This window comes from Crinia signifera, chromosome 11 (genome assembly GCF_055691185.1).
Source record: "Crinia signifera chromosome 11, ASM5569118v1, whole genome shotgun sequence".
Taxonomy (NCBI): domain Eukaryota; kingdom Metazoa; phylum Chordata; class Amphibia; order Anura; family Myobatrachidae; genus Crinia; species Crinia signifera.
The window spans coordinates 9415615-9435315 of NC_139227.1; positions in this window are offsets into that span (position 1 = coordinate 9415615).

Consider the following 19701-nt stretch of genomic DNA (forward strand, 5'->3'; position numbering starts at 1 on the left):
AATTTAAGAATTGTCTCAAATCGAGTCCGGGGCATGGCCATACGGTAAAATGGAGTACTGTACAGAACATCTGTACTCCAATATTGCCTAATTTCTGGCTTTTTTACTATGCCCATATGAAACACCAGACCCCAAAACGTCATCATCTCTACTGCATCTACAGGGGTCCACCTAGCAAATGATGACGTGGGGTTTTGAGCAATAAACTGCTGGGCATATAAATTAGTTTGGTCCACCATTAAATTTATAAAATCATCAGAGAAAAATAATTTGAAAAAGTCAATTTCTCTGAGACCTGTGGAATAAAATTGGATTCCTGGCATGGCCAAAAACTCAGGAACCTGGGGCTCAAAATTGTCTGGTGGTGGGGTCCATACTAGATCAATTATTGGGGGGGGAATCTCAGCTGATCTACGGGGGCGTCTTTGAGGGGGTCCCTCATCACCAGAGGAGGAAGAGGAGCTTAAGACGAATCCTTCAAATTCCCCGCTTGCATCACTGCCTGTGTCAGAGTCAGAGGCAAGCATGGCATATGCCTCCTCCACTGAATACATTCTCCTGGATGACTGGGAGGACATTTGGGAGGACATTTGGGAGGACATTTGGGATGCCATTTTTATTTTTGTGTTACTGGTAGTGAAATGTTTCAACACGTGTATAGTGTAGGGGGGGGTACAAACTTTATTTCAATCCGGGGGGTATGTAGTGTGTATGTGGTGCAGAAAAAAAAAAATACTTTATACCAATAAAAAAAAAAAAAAATGAAGGGGTTAAAAATAAAAAATTGAAGGGGTTAAAAAAAAAAAAAAAGGTCCTGCGCCAAAAATTGAGCACAGATGTTGGTCAGTAACGTCTGTCACTGAACAGCGCTCAAAGGCAACAGGAATCTGATCAAAAAAAAAAAAAAAATTGATCAACCCTGTGCCGAAAAAGCTGATCAGTGATGTACGTCACTGATCGGCGCACAGTGGCCACAGGACACCCACAAAATCAGTGTGTGTAAAAAAAAAATTAAAAAAAGACCCCACAGCACTCACAAAAAAAAAAAAAGGTGATCAGTGATGCGACACTGATTACCAGTGAGGGACAGCAGGTGCACAACCTTTGGTGCAACTGACAGTGCAACTGGCAGCAACTGACAGGTATATATAAAAAAAAAAACCTCTGCGCCCCCAAAAAGTTGCTGATCAGCACAGATATACTGATCAGCACAAAAGGGGGGGTAGCAGACACAAAATATACACTCTCTATCACTCTCTGTCACTATCTCTCTCTATCTCTCTATCTCTCACTATCTCTCACTATCTATCACTCTAGGACACTGCAGCAGCAGCACTGACAGTTATATGTATAAAAAAAAACTGCACCCCCAAAAAGGGGGGGTAGCAGACACAAAATATACACTCTCTATCACTCTCTGTCACTATCTCTCTCTATCTCTCTATCTCTCACTATCTATCACTATCTATCACTCTATGACACTGCAGCAGCAGCACTGACAGTTATATATATATAAAATAAAACCCCTGCACCCACAAAAAGGGGGGGTAGCAGACACAAATCTCTCTATCTCTCTACCTCTCACTATCTATCACTATCTATCACTATCTATCACTGTATGACACTGCAGCAGCAGCACTGACAGTTATATATATATAGAAAACCCCTGCACCCCCAAAAAGGGGGGGTAGCAGACACAAAATATAGCTCTCTCTGTCACTATCTCTCTATCTCTCTCTATCTCTCTCTATCTCTCTCTCTATCTCTCTATCTCTCTATCACACTGCAGCAGCAGCAGGAAGTCTCAGGAAGTCAGATCCAGGAAGCGTCCAGCACGCTACAAGCAGTGATAAGGTGATCAGGTAAGGTATTTGCAAGGATCAGGTAAGTATTAGCAAGGATCAGGTCGGTATTCACGGCAGGCAGGCACGGTGACCGTTCTGCACGCTATTCCAGACCGGAATGGCGTCTGCAGCGCAGTCACCGTCAGTTTAAATGTCGCGCCTTGGCTGTGATTGGTCCGTGGGTCCCACGGACCAATCACAGCCTTGGGGGCAGGTGGGGTGAGGGTGGGGTGAGGTGTCATCGTCACCGATGACCCCCTCATGCCCCCTGACGCCCGGCGGTGATTGACACCTGTGTTACCGAGCGTCCGATTCGCTGGTAACACAGGAAAACGCTGTGAATGGCTGTTCACACTGAACAGCCAATCACAGCGATCGCCGACGGGGGGGCGACATCGCAGCCCCCCCTGGGCATGCAGGGACATGTCTGCTGTCAGGGACAGCAGACATCGTCCCTCTGTCACTGCGTCTCGAGACGCAGTGACAGTTTAAACTCATGACGTACATTTATGCCATGTGTCGGGAAGTACCTCCCGGCCATGACGTAAATGTACGTCAAATGTCGGGAAGGGGTTAAAAGCAAAATCCTTCTCTGATGGGCAAAACCATGCTGCACTGCAGGTGGGCCAAGTTAACATGTTTAGAGAGAGTAATGCTGCCCATACACTAGTGAGATATTGTATACAATCCTTTGATTTTGACCTCATCTTGACGAGAAATCGAATGATTGTATGCACAAAATGTGTACCATTCGACGCGATGTGCGGGCACGCCACTCGAATGTTGCATCTCACAGTCTTACAGTATGTTTCTTATGTGCTGCAAATTGTATGTGCAGTCGAATGCTCTTTTGTGCGAATGCGATTTTTCTAAATGGCGACATGCGATTCTTGAAGAGTTCTGGTCACTTCCTGGCCCCTCCTCTTCCACAAACATTTTTTATTGAACGGTGCAATCGATAAATCGCATGATCGAATGCAAAATCGAATGCACTAAAATGCTTTTTTAATGCGATTTATCGAATGCTGAGCTTCAAGTGAAATCGAACCCTAGATCGCATCGAATGTAATCGTGTATAGGCAGCATTAGATTTTGGTGGGGTGTGTTGAAACTGAAATCTAAATTGCAGTGTAAAAATAAAGCAGCCAGTATTTTCCCTGCACAGAAACGAAAAAACACCAAATTCTATCTCTCTCTGCACATGTTACATCTGCTCTACCTGCGATGCAGCATGGTTTTGTCCATTTGAGAAAGATTTTGCAATGCATTGTTACATCAAATGAGTTGCAAAATTAATAGAACATACTGTATAGTCAAGACATTGGCAAGGTTAGAAATAATTTTGTCCTTCAAACTATTTATTCTGCAAAATAATGCTCCTTTTGCATCAGTTACAGCCTTGCAGGTCTTTGGCCTTCTAGCTGTTAATTTGTTGAGGTAATCATCCCACGCTTCCTGAACCACATTCCACAAGTTGTATTGGCTTGATGGGCACTTCTTGCGGTACGGTCAAGCTGCTCCCACAACAGCTCAATGGGGTTGAGATCTGGTGACTGCGATGTCCACTCCATTACAGACAGAACACCATCTGCCTGCTTCTTCCCTAAATAGATCTTGCATAATTTGGATGTGTGCTTTGGGACATTGTTCTGTTGGAGGAAATTGGTTCCAATCAAGCGCTGGCCACAGGGTATAGCATTGCATTGCAAAATGGAGTGATAGCCTTCCATATTTAAAATCCCTCTTACCTTGTACAAATCTCCCACTTAACCAACACCGGAACAGCCCCAGACCATCACATTACCTCCACCATGCTTGACAGATTAAATTTTTCCCTTGTTCTGCATCTCTCAAATGTGATCCAAACACCTCAAGCTTCGATTCGTCTGTCCACACTTTTTTCCTATCTTTCTCTGTCCAATGTCTGTGTTCTTTTGCCCATATTAATATTTTTCCTTCTCAGATATGGCTTTTTCTTTGCCACTCTGCCTAGAAGGCCAGCATCTCGGAGACACCTATTCACTGTAGACGTTGACACTGGCATTTTGCGGGTACCGTATAATGAAGCTGCCAGTTAAGGACCTGTGAGGCATCTATTTCTCAAACTAGAGACTCTAATGTACTTGTTGCTCAGTTGTGCATTGGGGCCTCCCACTTCTCTTTCTACTCTGGTTAGAGCCTGTTTGAGCTGTTCTCCGAAGGGAGTAGTACACACCATTGTAGGAAATGTTCAGTTTCTTGGCAAGTTCTCACATGGAATAGCCTTAATTTCAAAGAACAAGAATAGACTGTTGAGTTCCACATGGAAGTTCTCTTTTTCTGGCCATTTTGAAAGTATAAATGAAACCCACAAATGTAATGTTCCAGATATTAAACTAGCTCAAAGAAGGCCAGTTGGGCAATATATAAATATGCTGGGTGTTCCCCTGCAGATAAGGCGTGTCGATGCCTGCTCCTGGGACAGGCGGCTGACACCACATGAAGTCAGCATCAGCACCGAATTTGGCAGATAGCAGGCTCTGGAAAAGTCAGTCCAGAAATGGCGAGTGACCGTCGAATGATTTGTCCACCTTGAGTCTGCATGCAAGGTTGCAACTTGCACGCGTGTGAGCAGATTCGATTGGCGGGGACAGGTGTTCGGTGGGCGGCCTTTACCTGTTCGCTAGTCTTAGGTAGGTATCAAAACCTCACTTATTTCTTATGTATTATTTGGCTCAGTAATTCTCAGTTGTGACAGACATTAATGTCAAATAATGGTTTTATTCGCTCATTAACATACTGGGAGCCAGAGTATTCCCCTCAGTGAATTGCCTCTGGCACCAGAACTGTTAAGCATTTTGTAGAGGGAGATGTGTTTGGTTGTGACACATAGGCCAGCAGGCTCTGTTCCAGTTTCAGTCACTTACACTGCCTGACCTTGGGCAAGTTAATCACCCTGTGCATTAGGTATTAGAAATGAGATTGTAAGATCCTCTTGCCAGCTATGCTGTAATATTGTACTGTGCTCACTGGTGCATTCCTGGGTGGTTTAATATAAGGATAAAGAATTATCGTTTCTATTCTTTACTAAGAGGATGCCTGCAGCTATATTGGCCATGGGAATAACAAGTCACATTATTGTGAAGTGGTTGTACAGAAGGTAATTTTTCAGGGTCATATTTAAAATAATACAGTCATGTTATGGTGTTTCTGTGCAGGGTGTGAGTAACACGCCGAACTGGACATAGGCCCTTATTCAGATCTGAACGCAGTACAAATGTGTTCTCAAAATGGGCAAACCCATGTGCACTGCAGGTGGGGCAGATGTAACATGTGCAGAGAGAGTTACATTTGGGTGGGGTGTGTTGAAACTGACATCTAAATGCAGTGTAAATATAATGCAGTCAGTATTTACCCTGCACAGAAACAAAATAACTCACACAAATCCAACTCTCTCTATACACAGTGTGAGGGTTGCCAGATGACTGCCAGACAGTTGGGATCCCGGCAGTCAGTACACCGACATCAGAATCCCAACTGTTCAACTGCCCGACAGTTGGGATCCCGACTCACTGGGGCTATTCTCCCTCGTGGGGGACCACAACCCCCATAGAGGGTGAATAGAACCTGTAGCAAACATGCAAGGGGCTTCTTTGTCCACCATCGAAGTACCAGAGGTCAGAATTCCAATGTTGGTATACTGATCGTCGGGATCCCTTGCTTGAGTGTGGTTTCTACCTCAATGCGAGTCACATAGGGCCAGATGCACCAAGCTTAAAAAAAAGTGATAAACAACCACCCTCTCAGCTCCTAACTGTAATTTTTAAACCCAGCTTGTAACGTGTCAGCTGGTAGTTTATCATTGTACACTTTATCACTTTTTGAAGCTTGGGCCATCTGGCCCATAGAGACCAATATAGCTACAGCCCCAGACCACACCACACCACACATGGGCCCGCTGGTCTAGATTAAAATATATATATTTTTTGTCAACTTTTTGTAAGAAAATAAATACAATATCCTACACTACAGCATGGCAATATGCACCTTCTGATAGGTGAAATACAAATAACTTTTGTTTAACCCTTGTCCATTAAATATAAATCAAGTAAAAAGATTTGCAAGCACTCATGGGAGTGTAGATAAAACTCCTGGAGGCAGGCTATATTACCTGTGAGGTGGGTAAATCTGCAAATGTGGTAGCATTAAAAAAAGAGATTGCTAGACTAATGAGCGAGAGAGGGAGATTGCTGTTATTTCAGGGAGTCTCCTGCAGAATGCAGGAGGGGAGGTAACTATGATGTAACAGTGTAATGTGGGCTAGGTGACATGAGGGAGGTTGCTAGACTAATGAGGGAGAGAGGGAGATTGCTGTTATTTCAGGTAGTCTTCTGCAGAATGCAGGAGGGGAGGTAACTATGATGTAACAGTGTAATGTGGGCTAGGTGAAATGAGGGAGATTACTAGACTAATGAGGGAGAGAGGGAGATTGCTTCTATTTCAGGGAGTCTAATGCAGAATGCAGGAGGGGAAGTAACTATGATGTAACAGTGTAATGTGGGCTAGGTGACATGAGGGAGATTGCTAGACTAATGAGGGAGAGAGGGAGATTACTGCTATGTCAGGGAGTCCCCTGCAGAATGCAGGAAGGGAGGTAACTATGATGTAACAGTGTAATGTGGACTAGGTGACATGAGGGAGATTGCTGGACTAATGCGGATGGAGGAAGATTGCTGCTATGTCAGGGAGTCTCCTGCAGAATGCAGGAGGGGAAGTAACTATGATGTAACAGTGTAATGTGGGCTAGGTGACATGAGGGAGATTGCTTGACTAATGAGGGAGACAGGGAGATTGCTGCTATTTCAGGGAGTCTCCTGCAGAATGTAGAAGGGGAGGTAACTATGATGTAACAGTGTAATGTGGACTAGGTGACATGAGGGAGATTGCTGGACTAATGCAGATAGAGGAAGATTGCTGCTATGTCAGGGAGTCTCCTGCAGAATGCAGGAGGGGAGGTAACTATGGTGTAACTGTGTAATGTGGGCTAGGTGACATGAGGGAGATTGCTAGATTAATGAGGGAGGGCGGGAGATTGCTGCTATGTCAGGGAGTCTCCTGCAGAATGCAGGGGGGGGGGGGAAGTAACTATGATGTAACAGTGTAATGTGGGCTAGGTGAAATGAGGGAGATTACTAGACTAATGAGGGAGAGAGGGAGATTGCTTCTATTTCAGGGAGTCTCCTGCAGAATGCAGGAGGGGAAGTAACTATGATGTAACAGTGTAATGTGGGCTAGGTGACATGAGGGAGATTGCTAGACTAATGAGGGAGAGAGGGAGATTACTGCTATGTCAGGGAGTCTCCTGCAGAATGCAGGAGGGGAGGTAACTATGATGTAACAGTGTAATGTGGGCTAGGTGACATGAGGGAGATTGCTGCTATGTCAGGGAGTCTCCTGCAGAATGCAGGAGGGGAGGTAACTATGGTGTAACTGTGTAATGTGGGCTAGGTGACATGAGGGAGATTGCTAGATTAATGAGGGAGGGCGGGAGATTGCTGCTATGTCAGGGAGTCTCCTGCAGAATGCAGGGGGGGGGGGAAGTAACTATGATGTAACAGTGTAATGTGGGCTAGGTGACGTGAGGGAGATTGCTAGACTAATGAGGGAGAGAGGGAGATTGCTGCTATGTCAGGGAGTCTCCTGCAGAATGCAGGAGGGGAGGTAACTATGATGTAACAGTGTAATGTGGGCTAGGTGACATGAGGGAGATTGCTGCTATGTCAGGGAGTCTCCTGCAGAATGCAGGAGGGGAGGTAACTATGATGTAACAGTGTAATGTGGGCTAGGTGATGTGAGGGAGATTGCTAGACTAATGAGGGAGAGGGGGAGATTGCTGCTATATGAGGGAGTCTCCTGCAGAATGCAGGAGGGGAGGTAACTATGATGTAACAGTGTAATGTGGGCTAGGTGACATAAGGGAGATTGCTGGACTAATGCGGATAGAGGAAGATTGCTGCTATGTCAGGGAGTCTCCTGCAGAATGCAGGAGGGGAGGTAACTATGATGTAACAGTGTAATGTGGGCCAGGTGACATGAGGGTGAATGCTAGACTAATGAGGGAGAGAGGGCGATTGCTTCTATTTCAGGGAGTCTCCTGCAGAATGCAGGAGGGGAGGTAACTATGGTGTAACAGTGTAATGTGGGCTAGGTGACATGAGGGAGATTGCTAGACTAATGAGGGAGAGGGGGATATTGCTGCTATGTCAGGGAGTCTCCTGCAGAATGCGGTAGGGGAGGTAACTATGATGTTACAGTGTAATGTGGGCTAGGTGACATGAGGGAGATTGCTAGACTAATGAGGGAGAGAGGGAGATTGCTGCTATGTCAGGGAGTCTCCTGCAGAATGCAGGAGGGGAAGTAACTATGATGTAACAGTGTAATGTGGGCTAGGTGACATGAGGGAGGTTGCTAGACTAATGAGGGAGAGAGGGAGATTGCTGTTATTTCAGGTAGTCTTCTGCAGAATGCAGGAGGGGAGGTAACTATGATGTAACAGTGTAATGTGGGCTAGGTGAAATGAGGGAGATTACTAGACTAATGAGGGAGAGAGGGAGATTGCTTCTATTTCAGGGAGTCTCCTGCAGAATGCAGGAGGGGAAGTAACTATGATGTAACAGTGTAATGTGGGCTAGGTGACATGAGGGAGATTGCTAGACTAATGAGGGAGAGAGGGAGATTACTGCTATGTCAGGGAGTCCCCTGCAGAATGCAGGAAGGGAGGTAACTATGATGTAACAGTGTAATGTGGACTAGGTGACATGAGGGAGATTGCTGGACTAATGCGGATGGAGGAAGATTGCTGCTATGTCAGGGAGTCTCCTGCAGAATGCAGGAGGGGAAGTAACTATGATGTAACAGTGTAATGTGGGCTAGGTGACATGAGGGAGATTGCTTGACTAATGAGGGAGACAGGGAGATTGCTGCTATTTCAGGGAGTCTCCTGCAGAATGTAGAAGGGGAGGTAACTATGATGTAACAGTGTAATGTGGACTAGGTGACATGAGGGAGATTGCTGGACTAATGCAGATAGAGGAAGATTGCTGCTATGTCAGGGAGTCTCCTGCAGAATGCAGGAGGGGAGGTAACTATGGTGTAACTGTGTAATGTGGGCTAGGTGACATGAGGGAGATTGCTAGATTAATGAGGGAGGGCGGGAGATTGCTGCTATGTCAGGGAGTCTCCTGCAGAATGCAGGGGGGGGGGGGGAAGTAACTATGATGTAACAGTGTAATGTGGGCTAGGTGAAATGAGGGAGATTACTAGACTAATGAGGGAGAGAGGGAGATTGCTTCTATTTCAGGGAGTCTCCTGCAGAATGCAGGAGGGGAAGTAACTATGATGTAACAGTGTAATGTGGGCTAGGTGACATGAGGGAGATTGCTAGACTAATGAGGGAGAGAGGGAGATTACTGCTATGTCAGGGAGTCTCCTGCAGAATGCAGGAGGGGAGGTAACTATGATGTAACAGTGTAATGTGGGCTAGGTGACATGAGGGAGATTGCTGCTATGTCAGGGAGTCTCCTGCAGAATGCAGGAGGGGAGGTAACTATGGTGTGACTGTGTAATGTGGGCTAGGTGACATGAGGGAGATTGCTAGATTAATGAGGGAGGGCGGGAGATTGCTGCTATGTCAGGGAGTCTCCTGCAGAATGCAGGGGGGGGGGGGAAGTAACTATGATGTAACAGTGTAATGTGGGCTAGGTGACGTGAGGGAGATTGCTAGACTAATGAGGGAGAGAGGGAGATTGCTGCTATGTCAGGGAGTCTCCTGCAGAATGCAGGAGGGGAGGTAACTATGATGTAACAGTGTAATGTGGGCTAGGTGACATGAGGGAGATTGCTGCTATGTCAGGGAGTCTCCTGCAGAATGCAGGAGGGGAGGTAACTATGATGTAACAGTGTAATGTGGGCTAGGTGATGTGAGGGAGATTGCTAGACTAATGAGGGAGAGGGGGAGATTGCTGCTATATGAGGGAGTCTCCTGCAGAATGCAGGAGGGGAGGTAACTATGATGTAACAGTGTAATGTGGGCTAGGTGACATAAGGGAGATTGCTGGACTAATGCGGATAGAGGAAGATTGCTGCTATGTCAGGGAGTCTCCTGCAGAATGCAGGAGGGGAGGTAACTATGATGTAACAGTGTAATGTGGGCCAGGTGACATGAGGGTGAATGCTAGACTAATGAGGGAGAGAGGGCGATTGCTTCTATTTCAGGGAGTCTCCTGCAGAATGCAGGAGGGGAGGTAACTATGGTGTAACAGTGTAATGTGGGCTAGGTGACATGAGGGAGATTGCTAGACTAATGAGGGAGAGGGGGATATTGCTGCTATGTCAGGGAGTCTCCTGCAGAATGCGGTAGGGGAGGTAACTATGATGTTACAGTGTAATGTGGGCTAGGTGACATGAGGGAGATTGCTAGACTAATGAGGGAGAGAGGGAGATTGCTGCTATGTCAGGGAGTCTCCTGCAGAATGCAGGAGGGGAAGTAACTATGATGTAACAGTGTAATGTGGGCTAGGTGACATGAGGGAGGTTGCTAGACTAATGAGGGAGAGAGGGAGATTGCTGTTATTTCAGGTAGTCTTCTGCAGAATGCAGGAGGGGAGGTAACTATGATGTAACAGTGTAATGTGGGCTAGGTGAAATGAGGGAGATTACTAGACTAATGAGGGAGAGAGGGAGATTGCTTCTATTTCAGGGAGTCTCCTGCAGAATGCAGGAGGGGAAGTAACTATGATGTAACAGTGTAATGTGGGCTAGGTGACATGAGGGAGATTGCTAGACTAATGAGGGAGAGAGGGAGATTACTGCTATGTCAGGGAGTCCCCTGCAGAATGCAGGAAGGGAGGTAACTATGATGTAACAGTGTAATGTGGACTAGGTGACATGAGGGAGATTGCTGGACTAATGCGGATGGAGGAAGATTGCTGCTATGTCAGGGAGTCTCCTGCAGAATGCAGGAGGGGAAGTAACTATGATGTAACAGTGTAATGTGGGCTAGGTGACATGAGGGAGATTGCTTGACTAATGAGGGAGACAGGGAGATTGCTGCTATTTCAGGGAGTCTCCTGCAGAATGTAGAAGGGGAGGTAACTATGATGTAACAGTGTAATGTGGACTAGGTGACATGAGGGAGATTGCTGGACTAATGCGGATAGAGGAAGATTGCTGCTATGTCAGGGAGTCTCCTGCAGAATGCAGGAGGGGAGGTAACTATGGTGTAACTGTGTAATGTGGGCTAGGTGACATGAGGGAGATTGCTAGATTAATGAGGGAGGGCGGGAGATTGCTGCTATGTCAGGGAGTCTCCTGCAGAATGCAGGGGGGGGGGGGGAAGTAACTATGATGTAACAGTGTAATGTGGGCTAGGTGACGTGAGGGAGATTGCTAGACTAATGAGGGAGAGAGGGAGATTGCTGCTATGTCAGGGAGTCTCCTGCAGAATGCAGGAGGGGAGGTAACTATGATGTAACAGTGTAATGTGGGCTAGGTGACATGAGGGAGATTGCTGCTATGTCAGGGAGTCTCCTGCAGAATGCAGGAGGGGAGGTAACTATGATGTAACAGTGTAATGTGGGCTAGGTGATGTGAGGGAGATTGCTAGACTAATGAGGGAGAGGGGGAGATTGCTGCTATATGAGGGAGTCTCCTGCAGAATGCAGGAGGGGAGGTAACTATGATGTAACAGTGTAATGTGGGCTAGGTGACATAAGGGAGATTGCTGGACTAATGCGGATAGAGGAAGATTGCTGCTATGTCAGGGAGTCTCCTGCAGAATGCAGGAGGGGAGGTAACTATGATGTAACAGTGTAATGTGGGCCAGGTGACATGAGGGTGAATGCTAGACTAATGAGGGAGAGAGGGCGATTGCTTCTATTTCAGGGAGTCTCCTGCAGAATGCAGGAGGGGAGGTAACTATGGTGTAACAGTGTAATGTGGGCTAGGTGACATGAGGGAGATTGCTAGACTAATGAGGGAGAGGGGGATATTGCTGCTATGTCAGGGAGTCTCCTGCAGAATGCGGTAGGGGAGGTAACTATGATGTTACAGTGTAATGTGGGCTAGGTGACATGAGGGAGATTGCTAGACTAATGAGGGAGAGAGGGAGATTGCTGCTATGTCAGGGAGTCTCCTGCAGAATGCAGGAGGGGAAGTAACTATGATGTAACAGTGTAATGTGGGCTAGGTGACATGAGGGAGATTGCTTGACTAATGAGGGAGACAGGGAGATTGCTGCTAATTCAGGGAGTCTCCTGCAGAATGTAGAAAGGGAGGTAACTATGATGTAACAGTGTAATGTGGACTAGGTGACATGAGGGAGATTGCTGGACTAATGCGGATGGAGGAAGATTGCTGCTATGTCAGGGAGTCTCCTGCAGAATGCAGGAGGGGAGGTAACTATGGTGTAACTGTGTAATGTGGGCTAGGTGACATGAGGGAGATTGCTAGACTAATGAGGGAGGGCGGGAGATTGCTGCTATGTCAGGGAGTCTCCTGCAGAATGCGGTAGGGGAGGTAACTATGATGTTACAGTGTAATGTGGGCTAGGTGACATGAGGGAGATTGCTAGACTAATGAGGGAGAGAGGGAGATTGCTGCTATGTCAGGGAGTCTCCTGCAGAATGCAGGAGGGGAAGTAACTATGATGTAACAGTGTAATGTGGGCTAGGTGACATGAGGGAGATTGCTTGACTAATGAGGGAGACAGGGAGATTGCTGCTAATTCAGGGAGTCTCCTGCAGAATGTAGAAAGGGAGGTAACTATGATGTAACAGTGTAATGTGGACTAGGTGACATGAGGGAGATTGCTGGACTAATGCGGATGGAGGAAGATTGCTGCTATGTCAGGGAGTCTCCTGCAGAATGCAGGAGGGGAGGTAACTATGGTGTAACTGTGTAATGTGGGCTAGGTGACATGAGGGAGATTGCTAGACTAATGAGGGAGGGCGGGAGATTGCTGCTATGTCAGGGAGTCTCCTGCAGAATGCAGGGGGGGGGGGAAGTAACTATGATGTAACAGTGTAATGTGGGCTAGGTGACGTGAGGGAGATTGCTAGACTAATGAGGGAAGGAGGGAGATTGCTGCTATGTCAGGGAGTCTCCTGCAGAATGCAGGAGGGGAGGTAACTATGATGTAACAGTGTAATGTGGGCTAGGTGACATGAGGGAGATTGCTGCTATGTCAGGGAGTCTCCTGCAGAATGCAGGAGGGGAGGTAACTATGATGTAACAGTGTAATGTGGGCTAGGTGATGTGAGGGAGATTTCTAGACTAATGAGGGAGAGGGGGAGATTGCTGCTATATGAGGGAGTCTCCTGCAGAATGCAGGAGGGGAGGTAACTATGATGTAACAGTGTAATGTGGGCTAGGTGACATGAGGGAGATTGCTGGACTAATGCGGATAGAGGAAGATTGCTGCTATGTCAGGGAGTCTCCTGCAGAATGCAGGAGAGGAGGTAACTATGATGTAACAGTGTAATGTGGGCCAGGTGACATGAGGGTGAATGCTAGACTAATGAGGGAGAGAGGGCGATTGCTTCTATTTCAGGGAGTCTCCTGCAGAATGCAGGAGGGGAGGTAACTATGGTGTAACATTGTAATGTGGGCTAGGTGACATGAGGGAGATTGCTAGACTAATGAGGGAGAGAGGGAGATTGCTGCTATGTCAGGGAGTCTCCTGCAGAATGCAGGAGGGGAGGTAACTATGATGTTACAGTGTAATGTGGGCTAGGTGACATGAGGGAGATTGCTAGACTAATGAGGGAGAGAGGGAGATTGCTGCTATGTCAGGGAGTCTCCTGCAGAATGCAGGAGGGGAGGGATTTATGATGTAACAGTGTAATGTGGGCTAGGTGACATGAGGGCAATTGCTAGACTAATGAGGGAGAGAGGGTGATTGCTGCTATGTCAGGGAGTCTCCTGCCGAATTCAGGAGGGTAGGCAACTACTGTATATCGCAGGATCATCTGCGATATATCGATCCAACAGCTCCTACATCTAGCACTTGCCACGATCCGATGCGCAACGAGACCACACATTTGATCTGATCTAAAACATCTAAGATTTGTGATTGTTCACAAAACTACAACTTTTACTGAATTTAAGTCCAAACGCATACTGCACTTTAATTATGGATATCAGGTCACCCTGGAGTCATATTTAATCCCATGGTTGTATTGGCTTTTTTATTTTTGATGCTACACATACAGTATATTTGAATCTTTATGTCATTCAGGAAAGCACATACATCTGACAGTCGCTGAGGCTGTCTTTATGTCATGTCACAGGGGGCAATGTGACCTGACTTAAGGAATACTTGTATGGTACTGTACCTGCATGGCCCCTTGGTGAGAAAGTATAGCCAGAGGCAGGAGGAATAAGTGACATTTCTGTAATGCATACTGACAGCTCAGGAAACTCACTCGCAGAACAACATTATGTTGGATCAGTAGATTTTTTTTTCAAATGTAAGAACTAGGATTGGCATGGGGGGTGCTAAGTACGGGATCCGGACAATGGGTCTACAGCAAAAAGGTTGACAACCATTAGGTCGACACCATTAGGTTGACAAACAAGAAGGTCGACAAGCAAAAAGGTCGACATGTAAAAAAGGTGGACATGCAAAAAAGTTGACATTCTAAAAGGTCAACACAAGCATTAGGTGAGCAGTGTCTAGGTCGACAGTTAAAAGGTCCACATAGTGTTTTCCACTGTTTTTTGAGCCGACATGTGCCGACAGGCGGTATATCTTGCCCTACCATCCACTAGGGCGTGGTGGGAGAATAAAATAGTGTGCCCGAAGCATCGCGAGCGAAGCAAGGGGATGTGGTGGCCTTCAAACTGTGTCGACAATCAGGGGAAAAAAACAGTGAAAAACCACATGTCGACCTTTTGACTGTCAACCTAGACACTGTCGACCAAATGCTTGTGTCAACCTTTTCACATGTCAACCTTTTTTGCATGTTTTTACAGGTCGGCCCTTTTCCATGTTGACCTAATGGTGTCGACCTTTTTGCTGTAGATCCCTTGTCCTGCTTCCCTAAGTACTTATTTGGGGCTGAGATGTATCTATACATTTCTATTGGTTGTTGTAAAAAGTGTGCTATAGGCTTTGGGGGTGATTCAGTTTGGCTTGCATTTGCCCGAATTCAGTCCGGGTATCGATGATGTGGGTCCTCACATGTGTATCATCGAAAATACGCATGTGCGTAACCACTGTGCCGAGAGGTGAGGGTAGGGGGCGGGCAGGGGGCTGTCACATGGGAATGCCGGTGTTCCCTGGGCATGCCCAGATAACAGTGGGTGCGCTCAGAAAAACGCTAGGCGTCCCCATGCGAGCACAGGTGTACCAAAGCGTACACATCCATTCACAGGAAACTGCGAGCATTCGCTTGGCGAAGGGGGGGCGTGCGTTTGCTCCCCTGGCGGGTGGCATTTACCCGCTTATCAGGCAGCGAATGTACCCTGCTTAGTGGGCGGGTATGAATTAGGCACTTTAATCCGTATTCTGTGCCACTTCACGCAGTGCTGATAAAATCGATGAATACCAACAATGATGGAAATACATGAGAATAGTATAAACATCATATTACACTTAACATGTGTGTATATTGCTGTGATTTAGTTATTTACTAAAATACTAATTTGAGTCAATAAAGGAAAAATAACACAGTATTTTTATTAATGGATTTTTCCTGATGGGGTTTCTGATTTGTATATGATGCTGTGCATGTACCAGGATGATCTGGCAGTGGCAGTGAGGATTTATTAACAAAGTGATTGACAGTCAGTGAAGGTTTGTGGGAGGTAACAGGAGAGTGGTGACTCAAATACAGGGGCGTGTCCCAGCTTACCACTGTGATTCTAGGGTAGATGTATGAAGCAGTGATAAGGGAGGAGAAGTGATACATTGGCTGGTTCTTTATCATTGGCCAATCAGCTCCTGACTGTTAAGTTAAAAGCGGGTTTAAAATGGGACAGTTAGAAGCTGATTGGCCACTGACCAGTGATAAAGTACCAGGCACTTTATCACTTCTCCTCCCTTTTCACTGCTTCATACATCTACCCCTCTGTTTGCAGTAACATCGCTCCACCGTCTTACTTTCGATGGTCATCCTGAAAGACTGTAGGGTTACTCGGAAACGTGCATCTTCACACACAAGGGCGGCTCCCAGTTGCCTCCAGTGGGCGTCTCAATGCAAATCCCAGCAAATGTTTGAGCAAGTGCTGAATACTGAATCGCAGCTACTGCACAGTATGAAGGCATTTGTGTCCACCTCTGAATCATGTTCTGAGCTATTATATACAGTACATGGTCCTATCTCTATACCCTAGATTTCTATAGCTGAACCCCTACATCCACCTCCTGCTACGTCAGGCTGCACAAGGATAATCCAGTCTGCACATGAGAGCACTCTATGGTTGGACTAGGAATGCAAGAACCTAGAGAATAATACTGGACCTGCGGAGATTCCAAGAGAAACTTGATGTTTTAATGCACATTGTTAATGCTACTAGATACAGTATACAGTATACATGCCTACCCTCCCGGAATGGGTCAGTTTACTGCTGGCCGATACATTTAACTCTGGACTCAGGAAAACTGGAGTTTTCTAGTAACACACTGCAAGATGAACGATCAGGTCTGAATTATGCCCATAGCTTCACCCAGTTCCAAGATGGTTCCTGCCGATGCTCATCAGAGATTTTTTGGCCATCTTGGTATAGGGCATGAAGCTTCCCTTGAGAACGGGAAAACTGAAGTCTGCTAGAAGTAACACACTAATCTTTGCTGCACCTGCCCACCCCCAGGCCGTCCTGTTCGGAAGCGAATGGCTCAACGAGTGTGAAACTCATCTAAGCCGTTCGCTCTTGGGGTTTGCGAATGCACATATTCTGAATCGCCCCAGAGCATCACATTCTCTCAATATAAATTAGGGACTGATTCTCATTTGGGCTGTGCGCTTACCCTGTTCTCTAGACTGCAAATATACGCAGACTAACGAACAGGTCTGGATTCCTACTTGCCTACCTTCCGGGAATGGCCGAGAGGCTCCGGCAAATTGGGTCCCCCTCCCGGCCCCCCAAAAAGGTGGGCAAGTCTTCCGCATCACCCCTGCAGCCCACGAATCGCATAATTTCACATAATTTTAGTCCCTCCCCCATCCATGGACCCACGAATTGCCGCGTCTGACTGTCGTGGGGGCTAGGTTTGGTAATGTCAGCCATGTCCCGCCCCCATTTCTCATAGAGGAGTGCACAAAGTAGGCCGGTACGTCTGAGCCAGGCCCACTGTAAGGCACAGGCGAGACAACAGGAGTCTGAGAAATAAGTTGATCACTAAGTTTTACGAGTAGAAAGACATTCACAAGTACATATATTTTTCTATTAGATCATAAAACCTCTATTAGGAAAAGGGGCAGGGGGTAATTTATTCAATTTAAGAAAGAGGTTACCAGGGTATGAAGGTAAAGATATAATTACCATGGGTCTCCTGCTAATACAATGGAAAAATAAAATGAATAGGGACACGCGATGGCAGGTCTAAAAATAGCAGAGAGAGGAATAGAGCGTTGAATGTAATGGAAGTTCCTTGGGTAAGCTGGAATTAACAAAGCAAGTTTCGGTGCAGCCAGAACATGACACATGTACGCTGACAATATTGTACAAAGAACTTTGCAGACATTTTAAAAGACCTTTTGTTTTTATAATTACACAGCACACAGAAATGTCCCAGCACTGGGCATATACTGATTAACACCACGGGAACCATTTACAGCAAGAATTTACATGGATGTCTAGTTCGGCACAGGATATTTAACGCCATTACTTGTCAGGACACCGATTGCTTCTCTCTGTCTTATTTGCCCTCAGTTTAATATATGTTAAGCAGCGCTGCATACGTTGGAAACAGACGTAGAGTACAGGGTTAGCGAGAAAGAAGTCACACACACTGTCGAGGGCTCTGGATGGTGTTCTATTGCTCCACATGAGACAAAATTGAAACTACCGATAATTCAAATGATGCACCAGTTATTTGTTAAATAAAAAGTTCAATGGGCTTTGTGGCAGGTACAGCATACCAACAGATGGAGATAATGTGGAGGAGCCAGGTTTTAGAGCAGCAGGGAAACTGATGTGATCAGGGTCAGGTTGATTAACAGCACCTGTGCTATCCTGATATAAGTGTTTCCAGGGCAGAGATTTATTGCTCCTTAGGCGGAATAGCTGCCCAGGTGATAGGCCGGGGGTGAGAACTATGGTAGGGACCACTGGACCTTTCTGAGGAGTTTGTACTATGCTGTGACACCTCTATGCTGTAATGCTGTAACATTCCTTGCCTATGCTGTTTACCTGCTACAAAATAAAGACCAAGGCTTCATCTTATCTAGTGTATGTGATTCCTTGTCACAGCTTATGCAATGTAATGTCCATTAACCTTCACATAACTGGTCAATATTCTTGCTCAATATTGATTTTTATTTAACACATGACTAGGGCATCATTTGAATTATCTGTAGTTAAAATGTTGGCTCATTCAGAGAAGTAGAACGCACCCCAGAGTCCTCTGAATAAAGCAGGTAACTTATTTTTCGATATCTCTGTACTTTGGCCTGGATCTACAGGGATAAAGCTGCCTATTAATTGACTAAAAGTGAGTGTCTCCCAAATATCCATACAGATAGTGGTAGATGCTCAATTAGTTCAGTAGCATTTCCCAGGTGCATGAGGGAGGGGTTAAATACTGAGTAAGTAAAACAAGACATTTTTTCCCTCAACACACTGAGCAATGCTAGTAACCAATCTAGAACACTACATGATAATAGAATTCAGAGATATTGGTTACATATACCTGCGCAGGTGTATGACATGCCCCCAAACCGCGTCAAGGCTTCTCTGTATATTGGGGGTCCCTAGCGCTAAATCTAGGTGCAGGGTGCGGCACCCCAAAATACCATCATAAGCTGGGAAGCCCAGTGCGGCATGCCAGTGATATACTAAGTGTTAATAATTAGTGATAGGAAGCCGAAGCTATATAAAAAGAGAGAGATAAATGAATGTAATTAAAATAGGAGAGAGATAGTGTTAGTGAGGGAAAAGTGTTAATAGAATGTAAGGGCATGCTGCACTTAAGCCACCCAGCCCATCCAGTCCAGGAGCACCGCACCCCACACCACCGTTACCCTAAATTGGGTCTACGATTAACCAGCAAGGAGCCACATGATAATGGCTCCTTACTTGATATATCCAAACTAAGAGCTACCTACCTTGGAGCAACCCCGGACTAATCCATGTGGCATATCAGGACCCACATCTCCTCCTAATATGGGCTCCCTTCTGCCTCTAACAACATACATACAGATAGTGGTAGATGCTCAATTAGTTCAGTAGCATTTCCCAGGTGCATGAGGGAGGGGTTAAATACTGGGTAAGTAAAACAAGACATTTTTTCCCTCAACACACTGAGCAATGCTAGTAACCAATCTAGAACACTACATGATAATAGAATTCAGAGATATTGGTTACATATACCTGCGCAGGTGTATGCTATGCCCCCAAGCCGCGTCAAGGCTTCTCTGTATATTGGGGGTCCCTAGCGCTAAATCTAGGTGCAGGGTGCGGCACCCCAAAAAACCATCATAAGCTGGGAAGCCCAGCGCGGCATGCCAGTGATATACTAAGTGTTAATAATTAGTGATATAACATTCATTTGATTACATTCATTTATCTCTCTCTTTTTATATAGCTTCGGCTTCCTATCACTAATTAGTAACACTTAGTATATCACTGTCATGCCGCGCTGGGCTTCCCAGCTTAT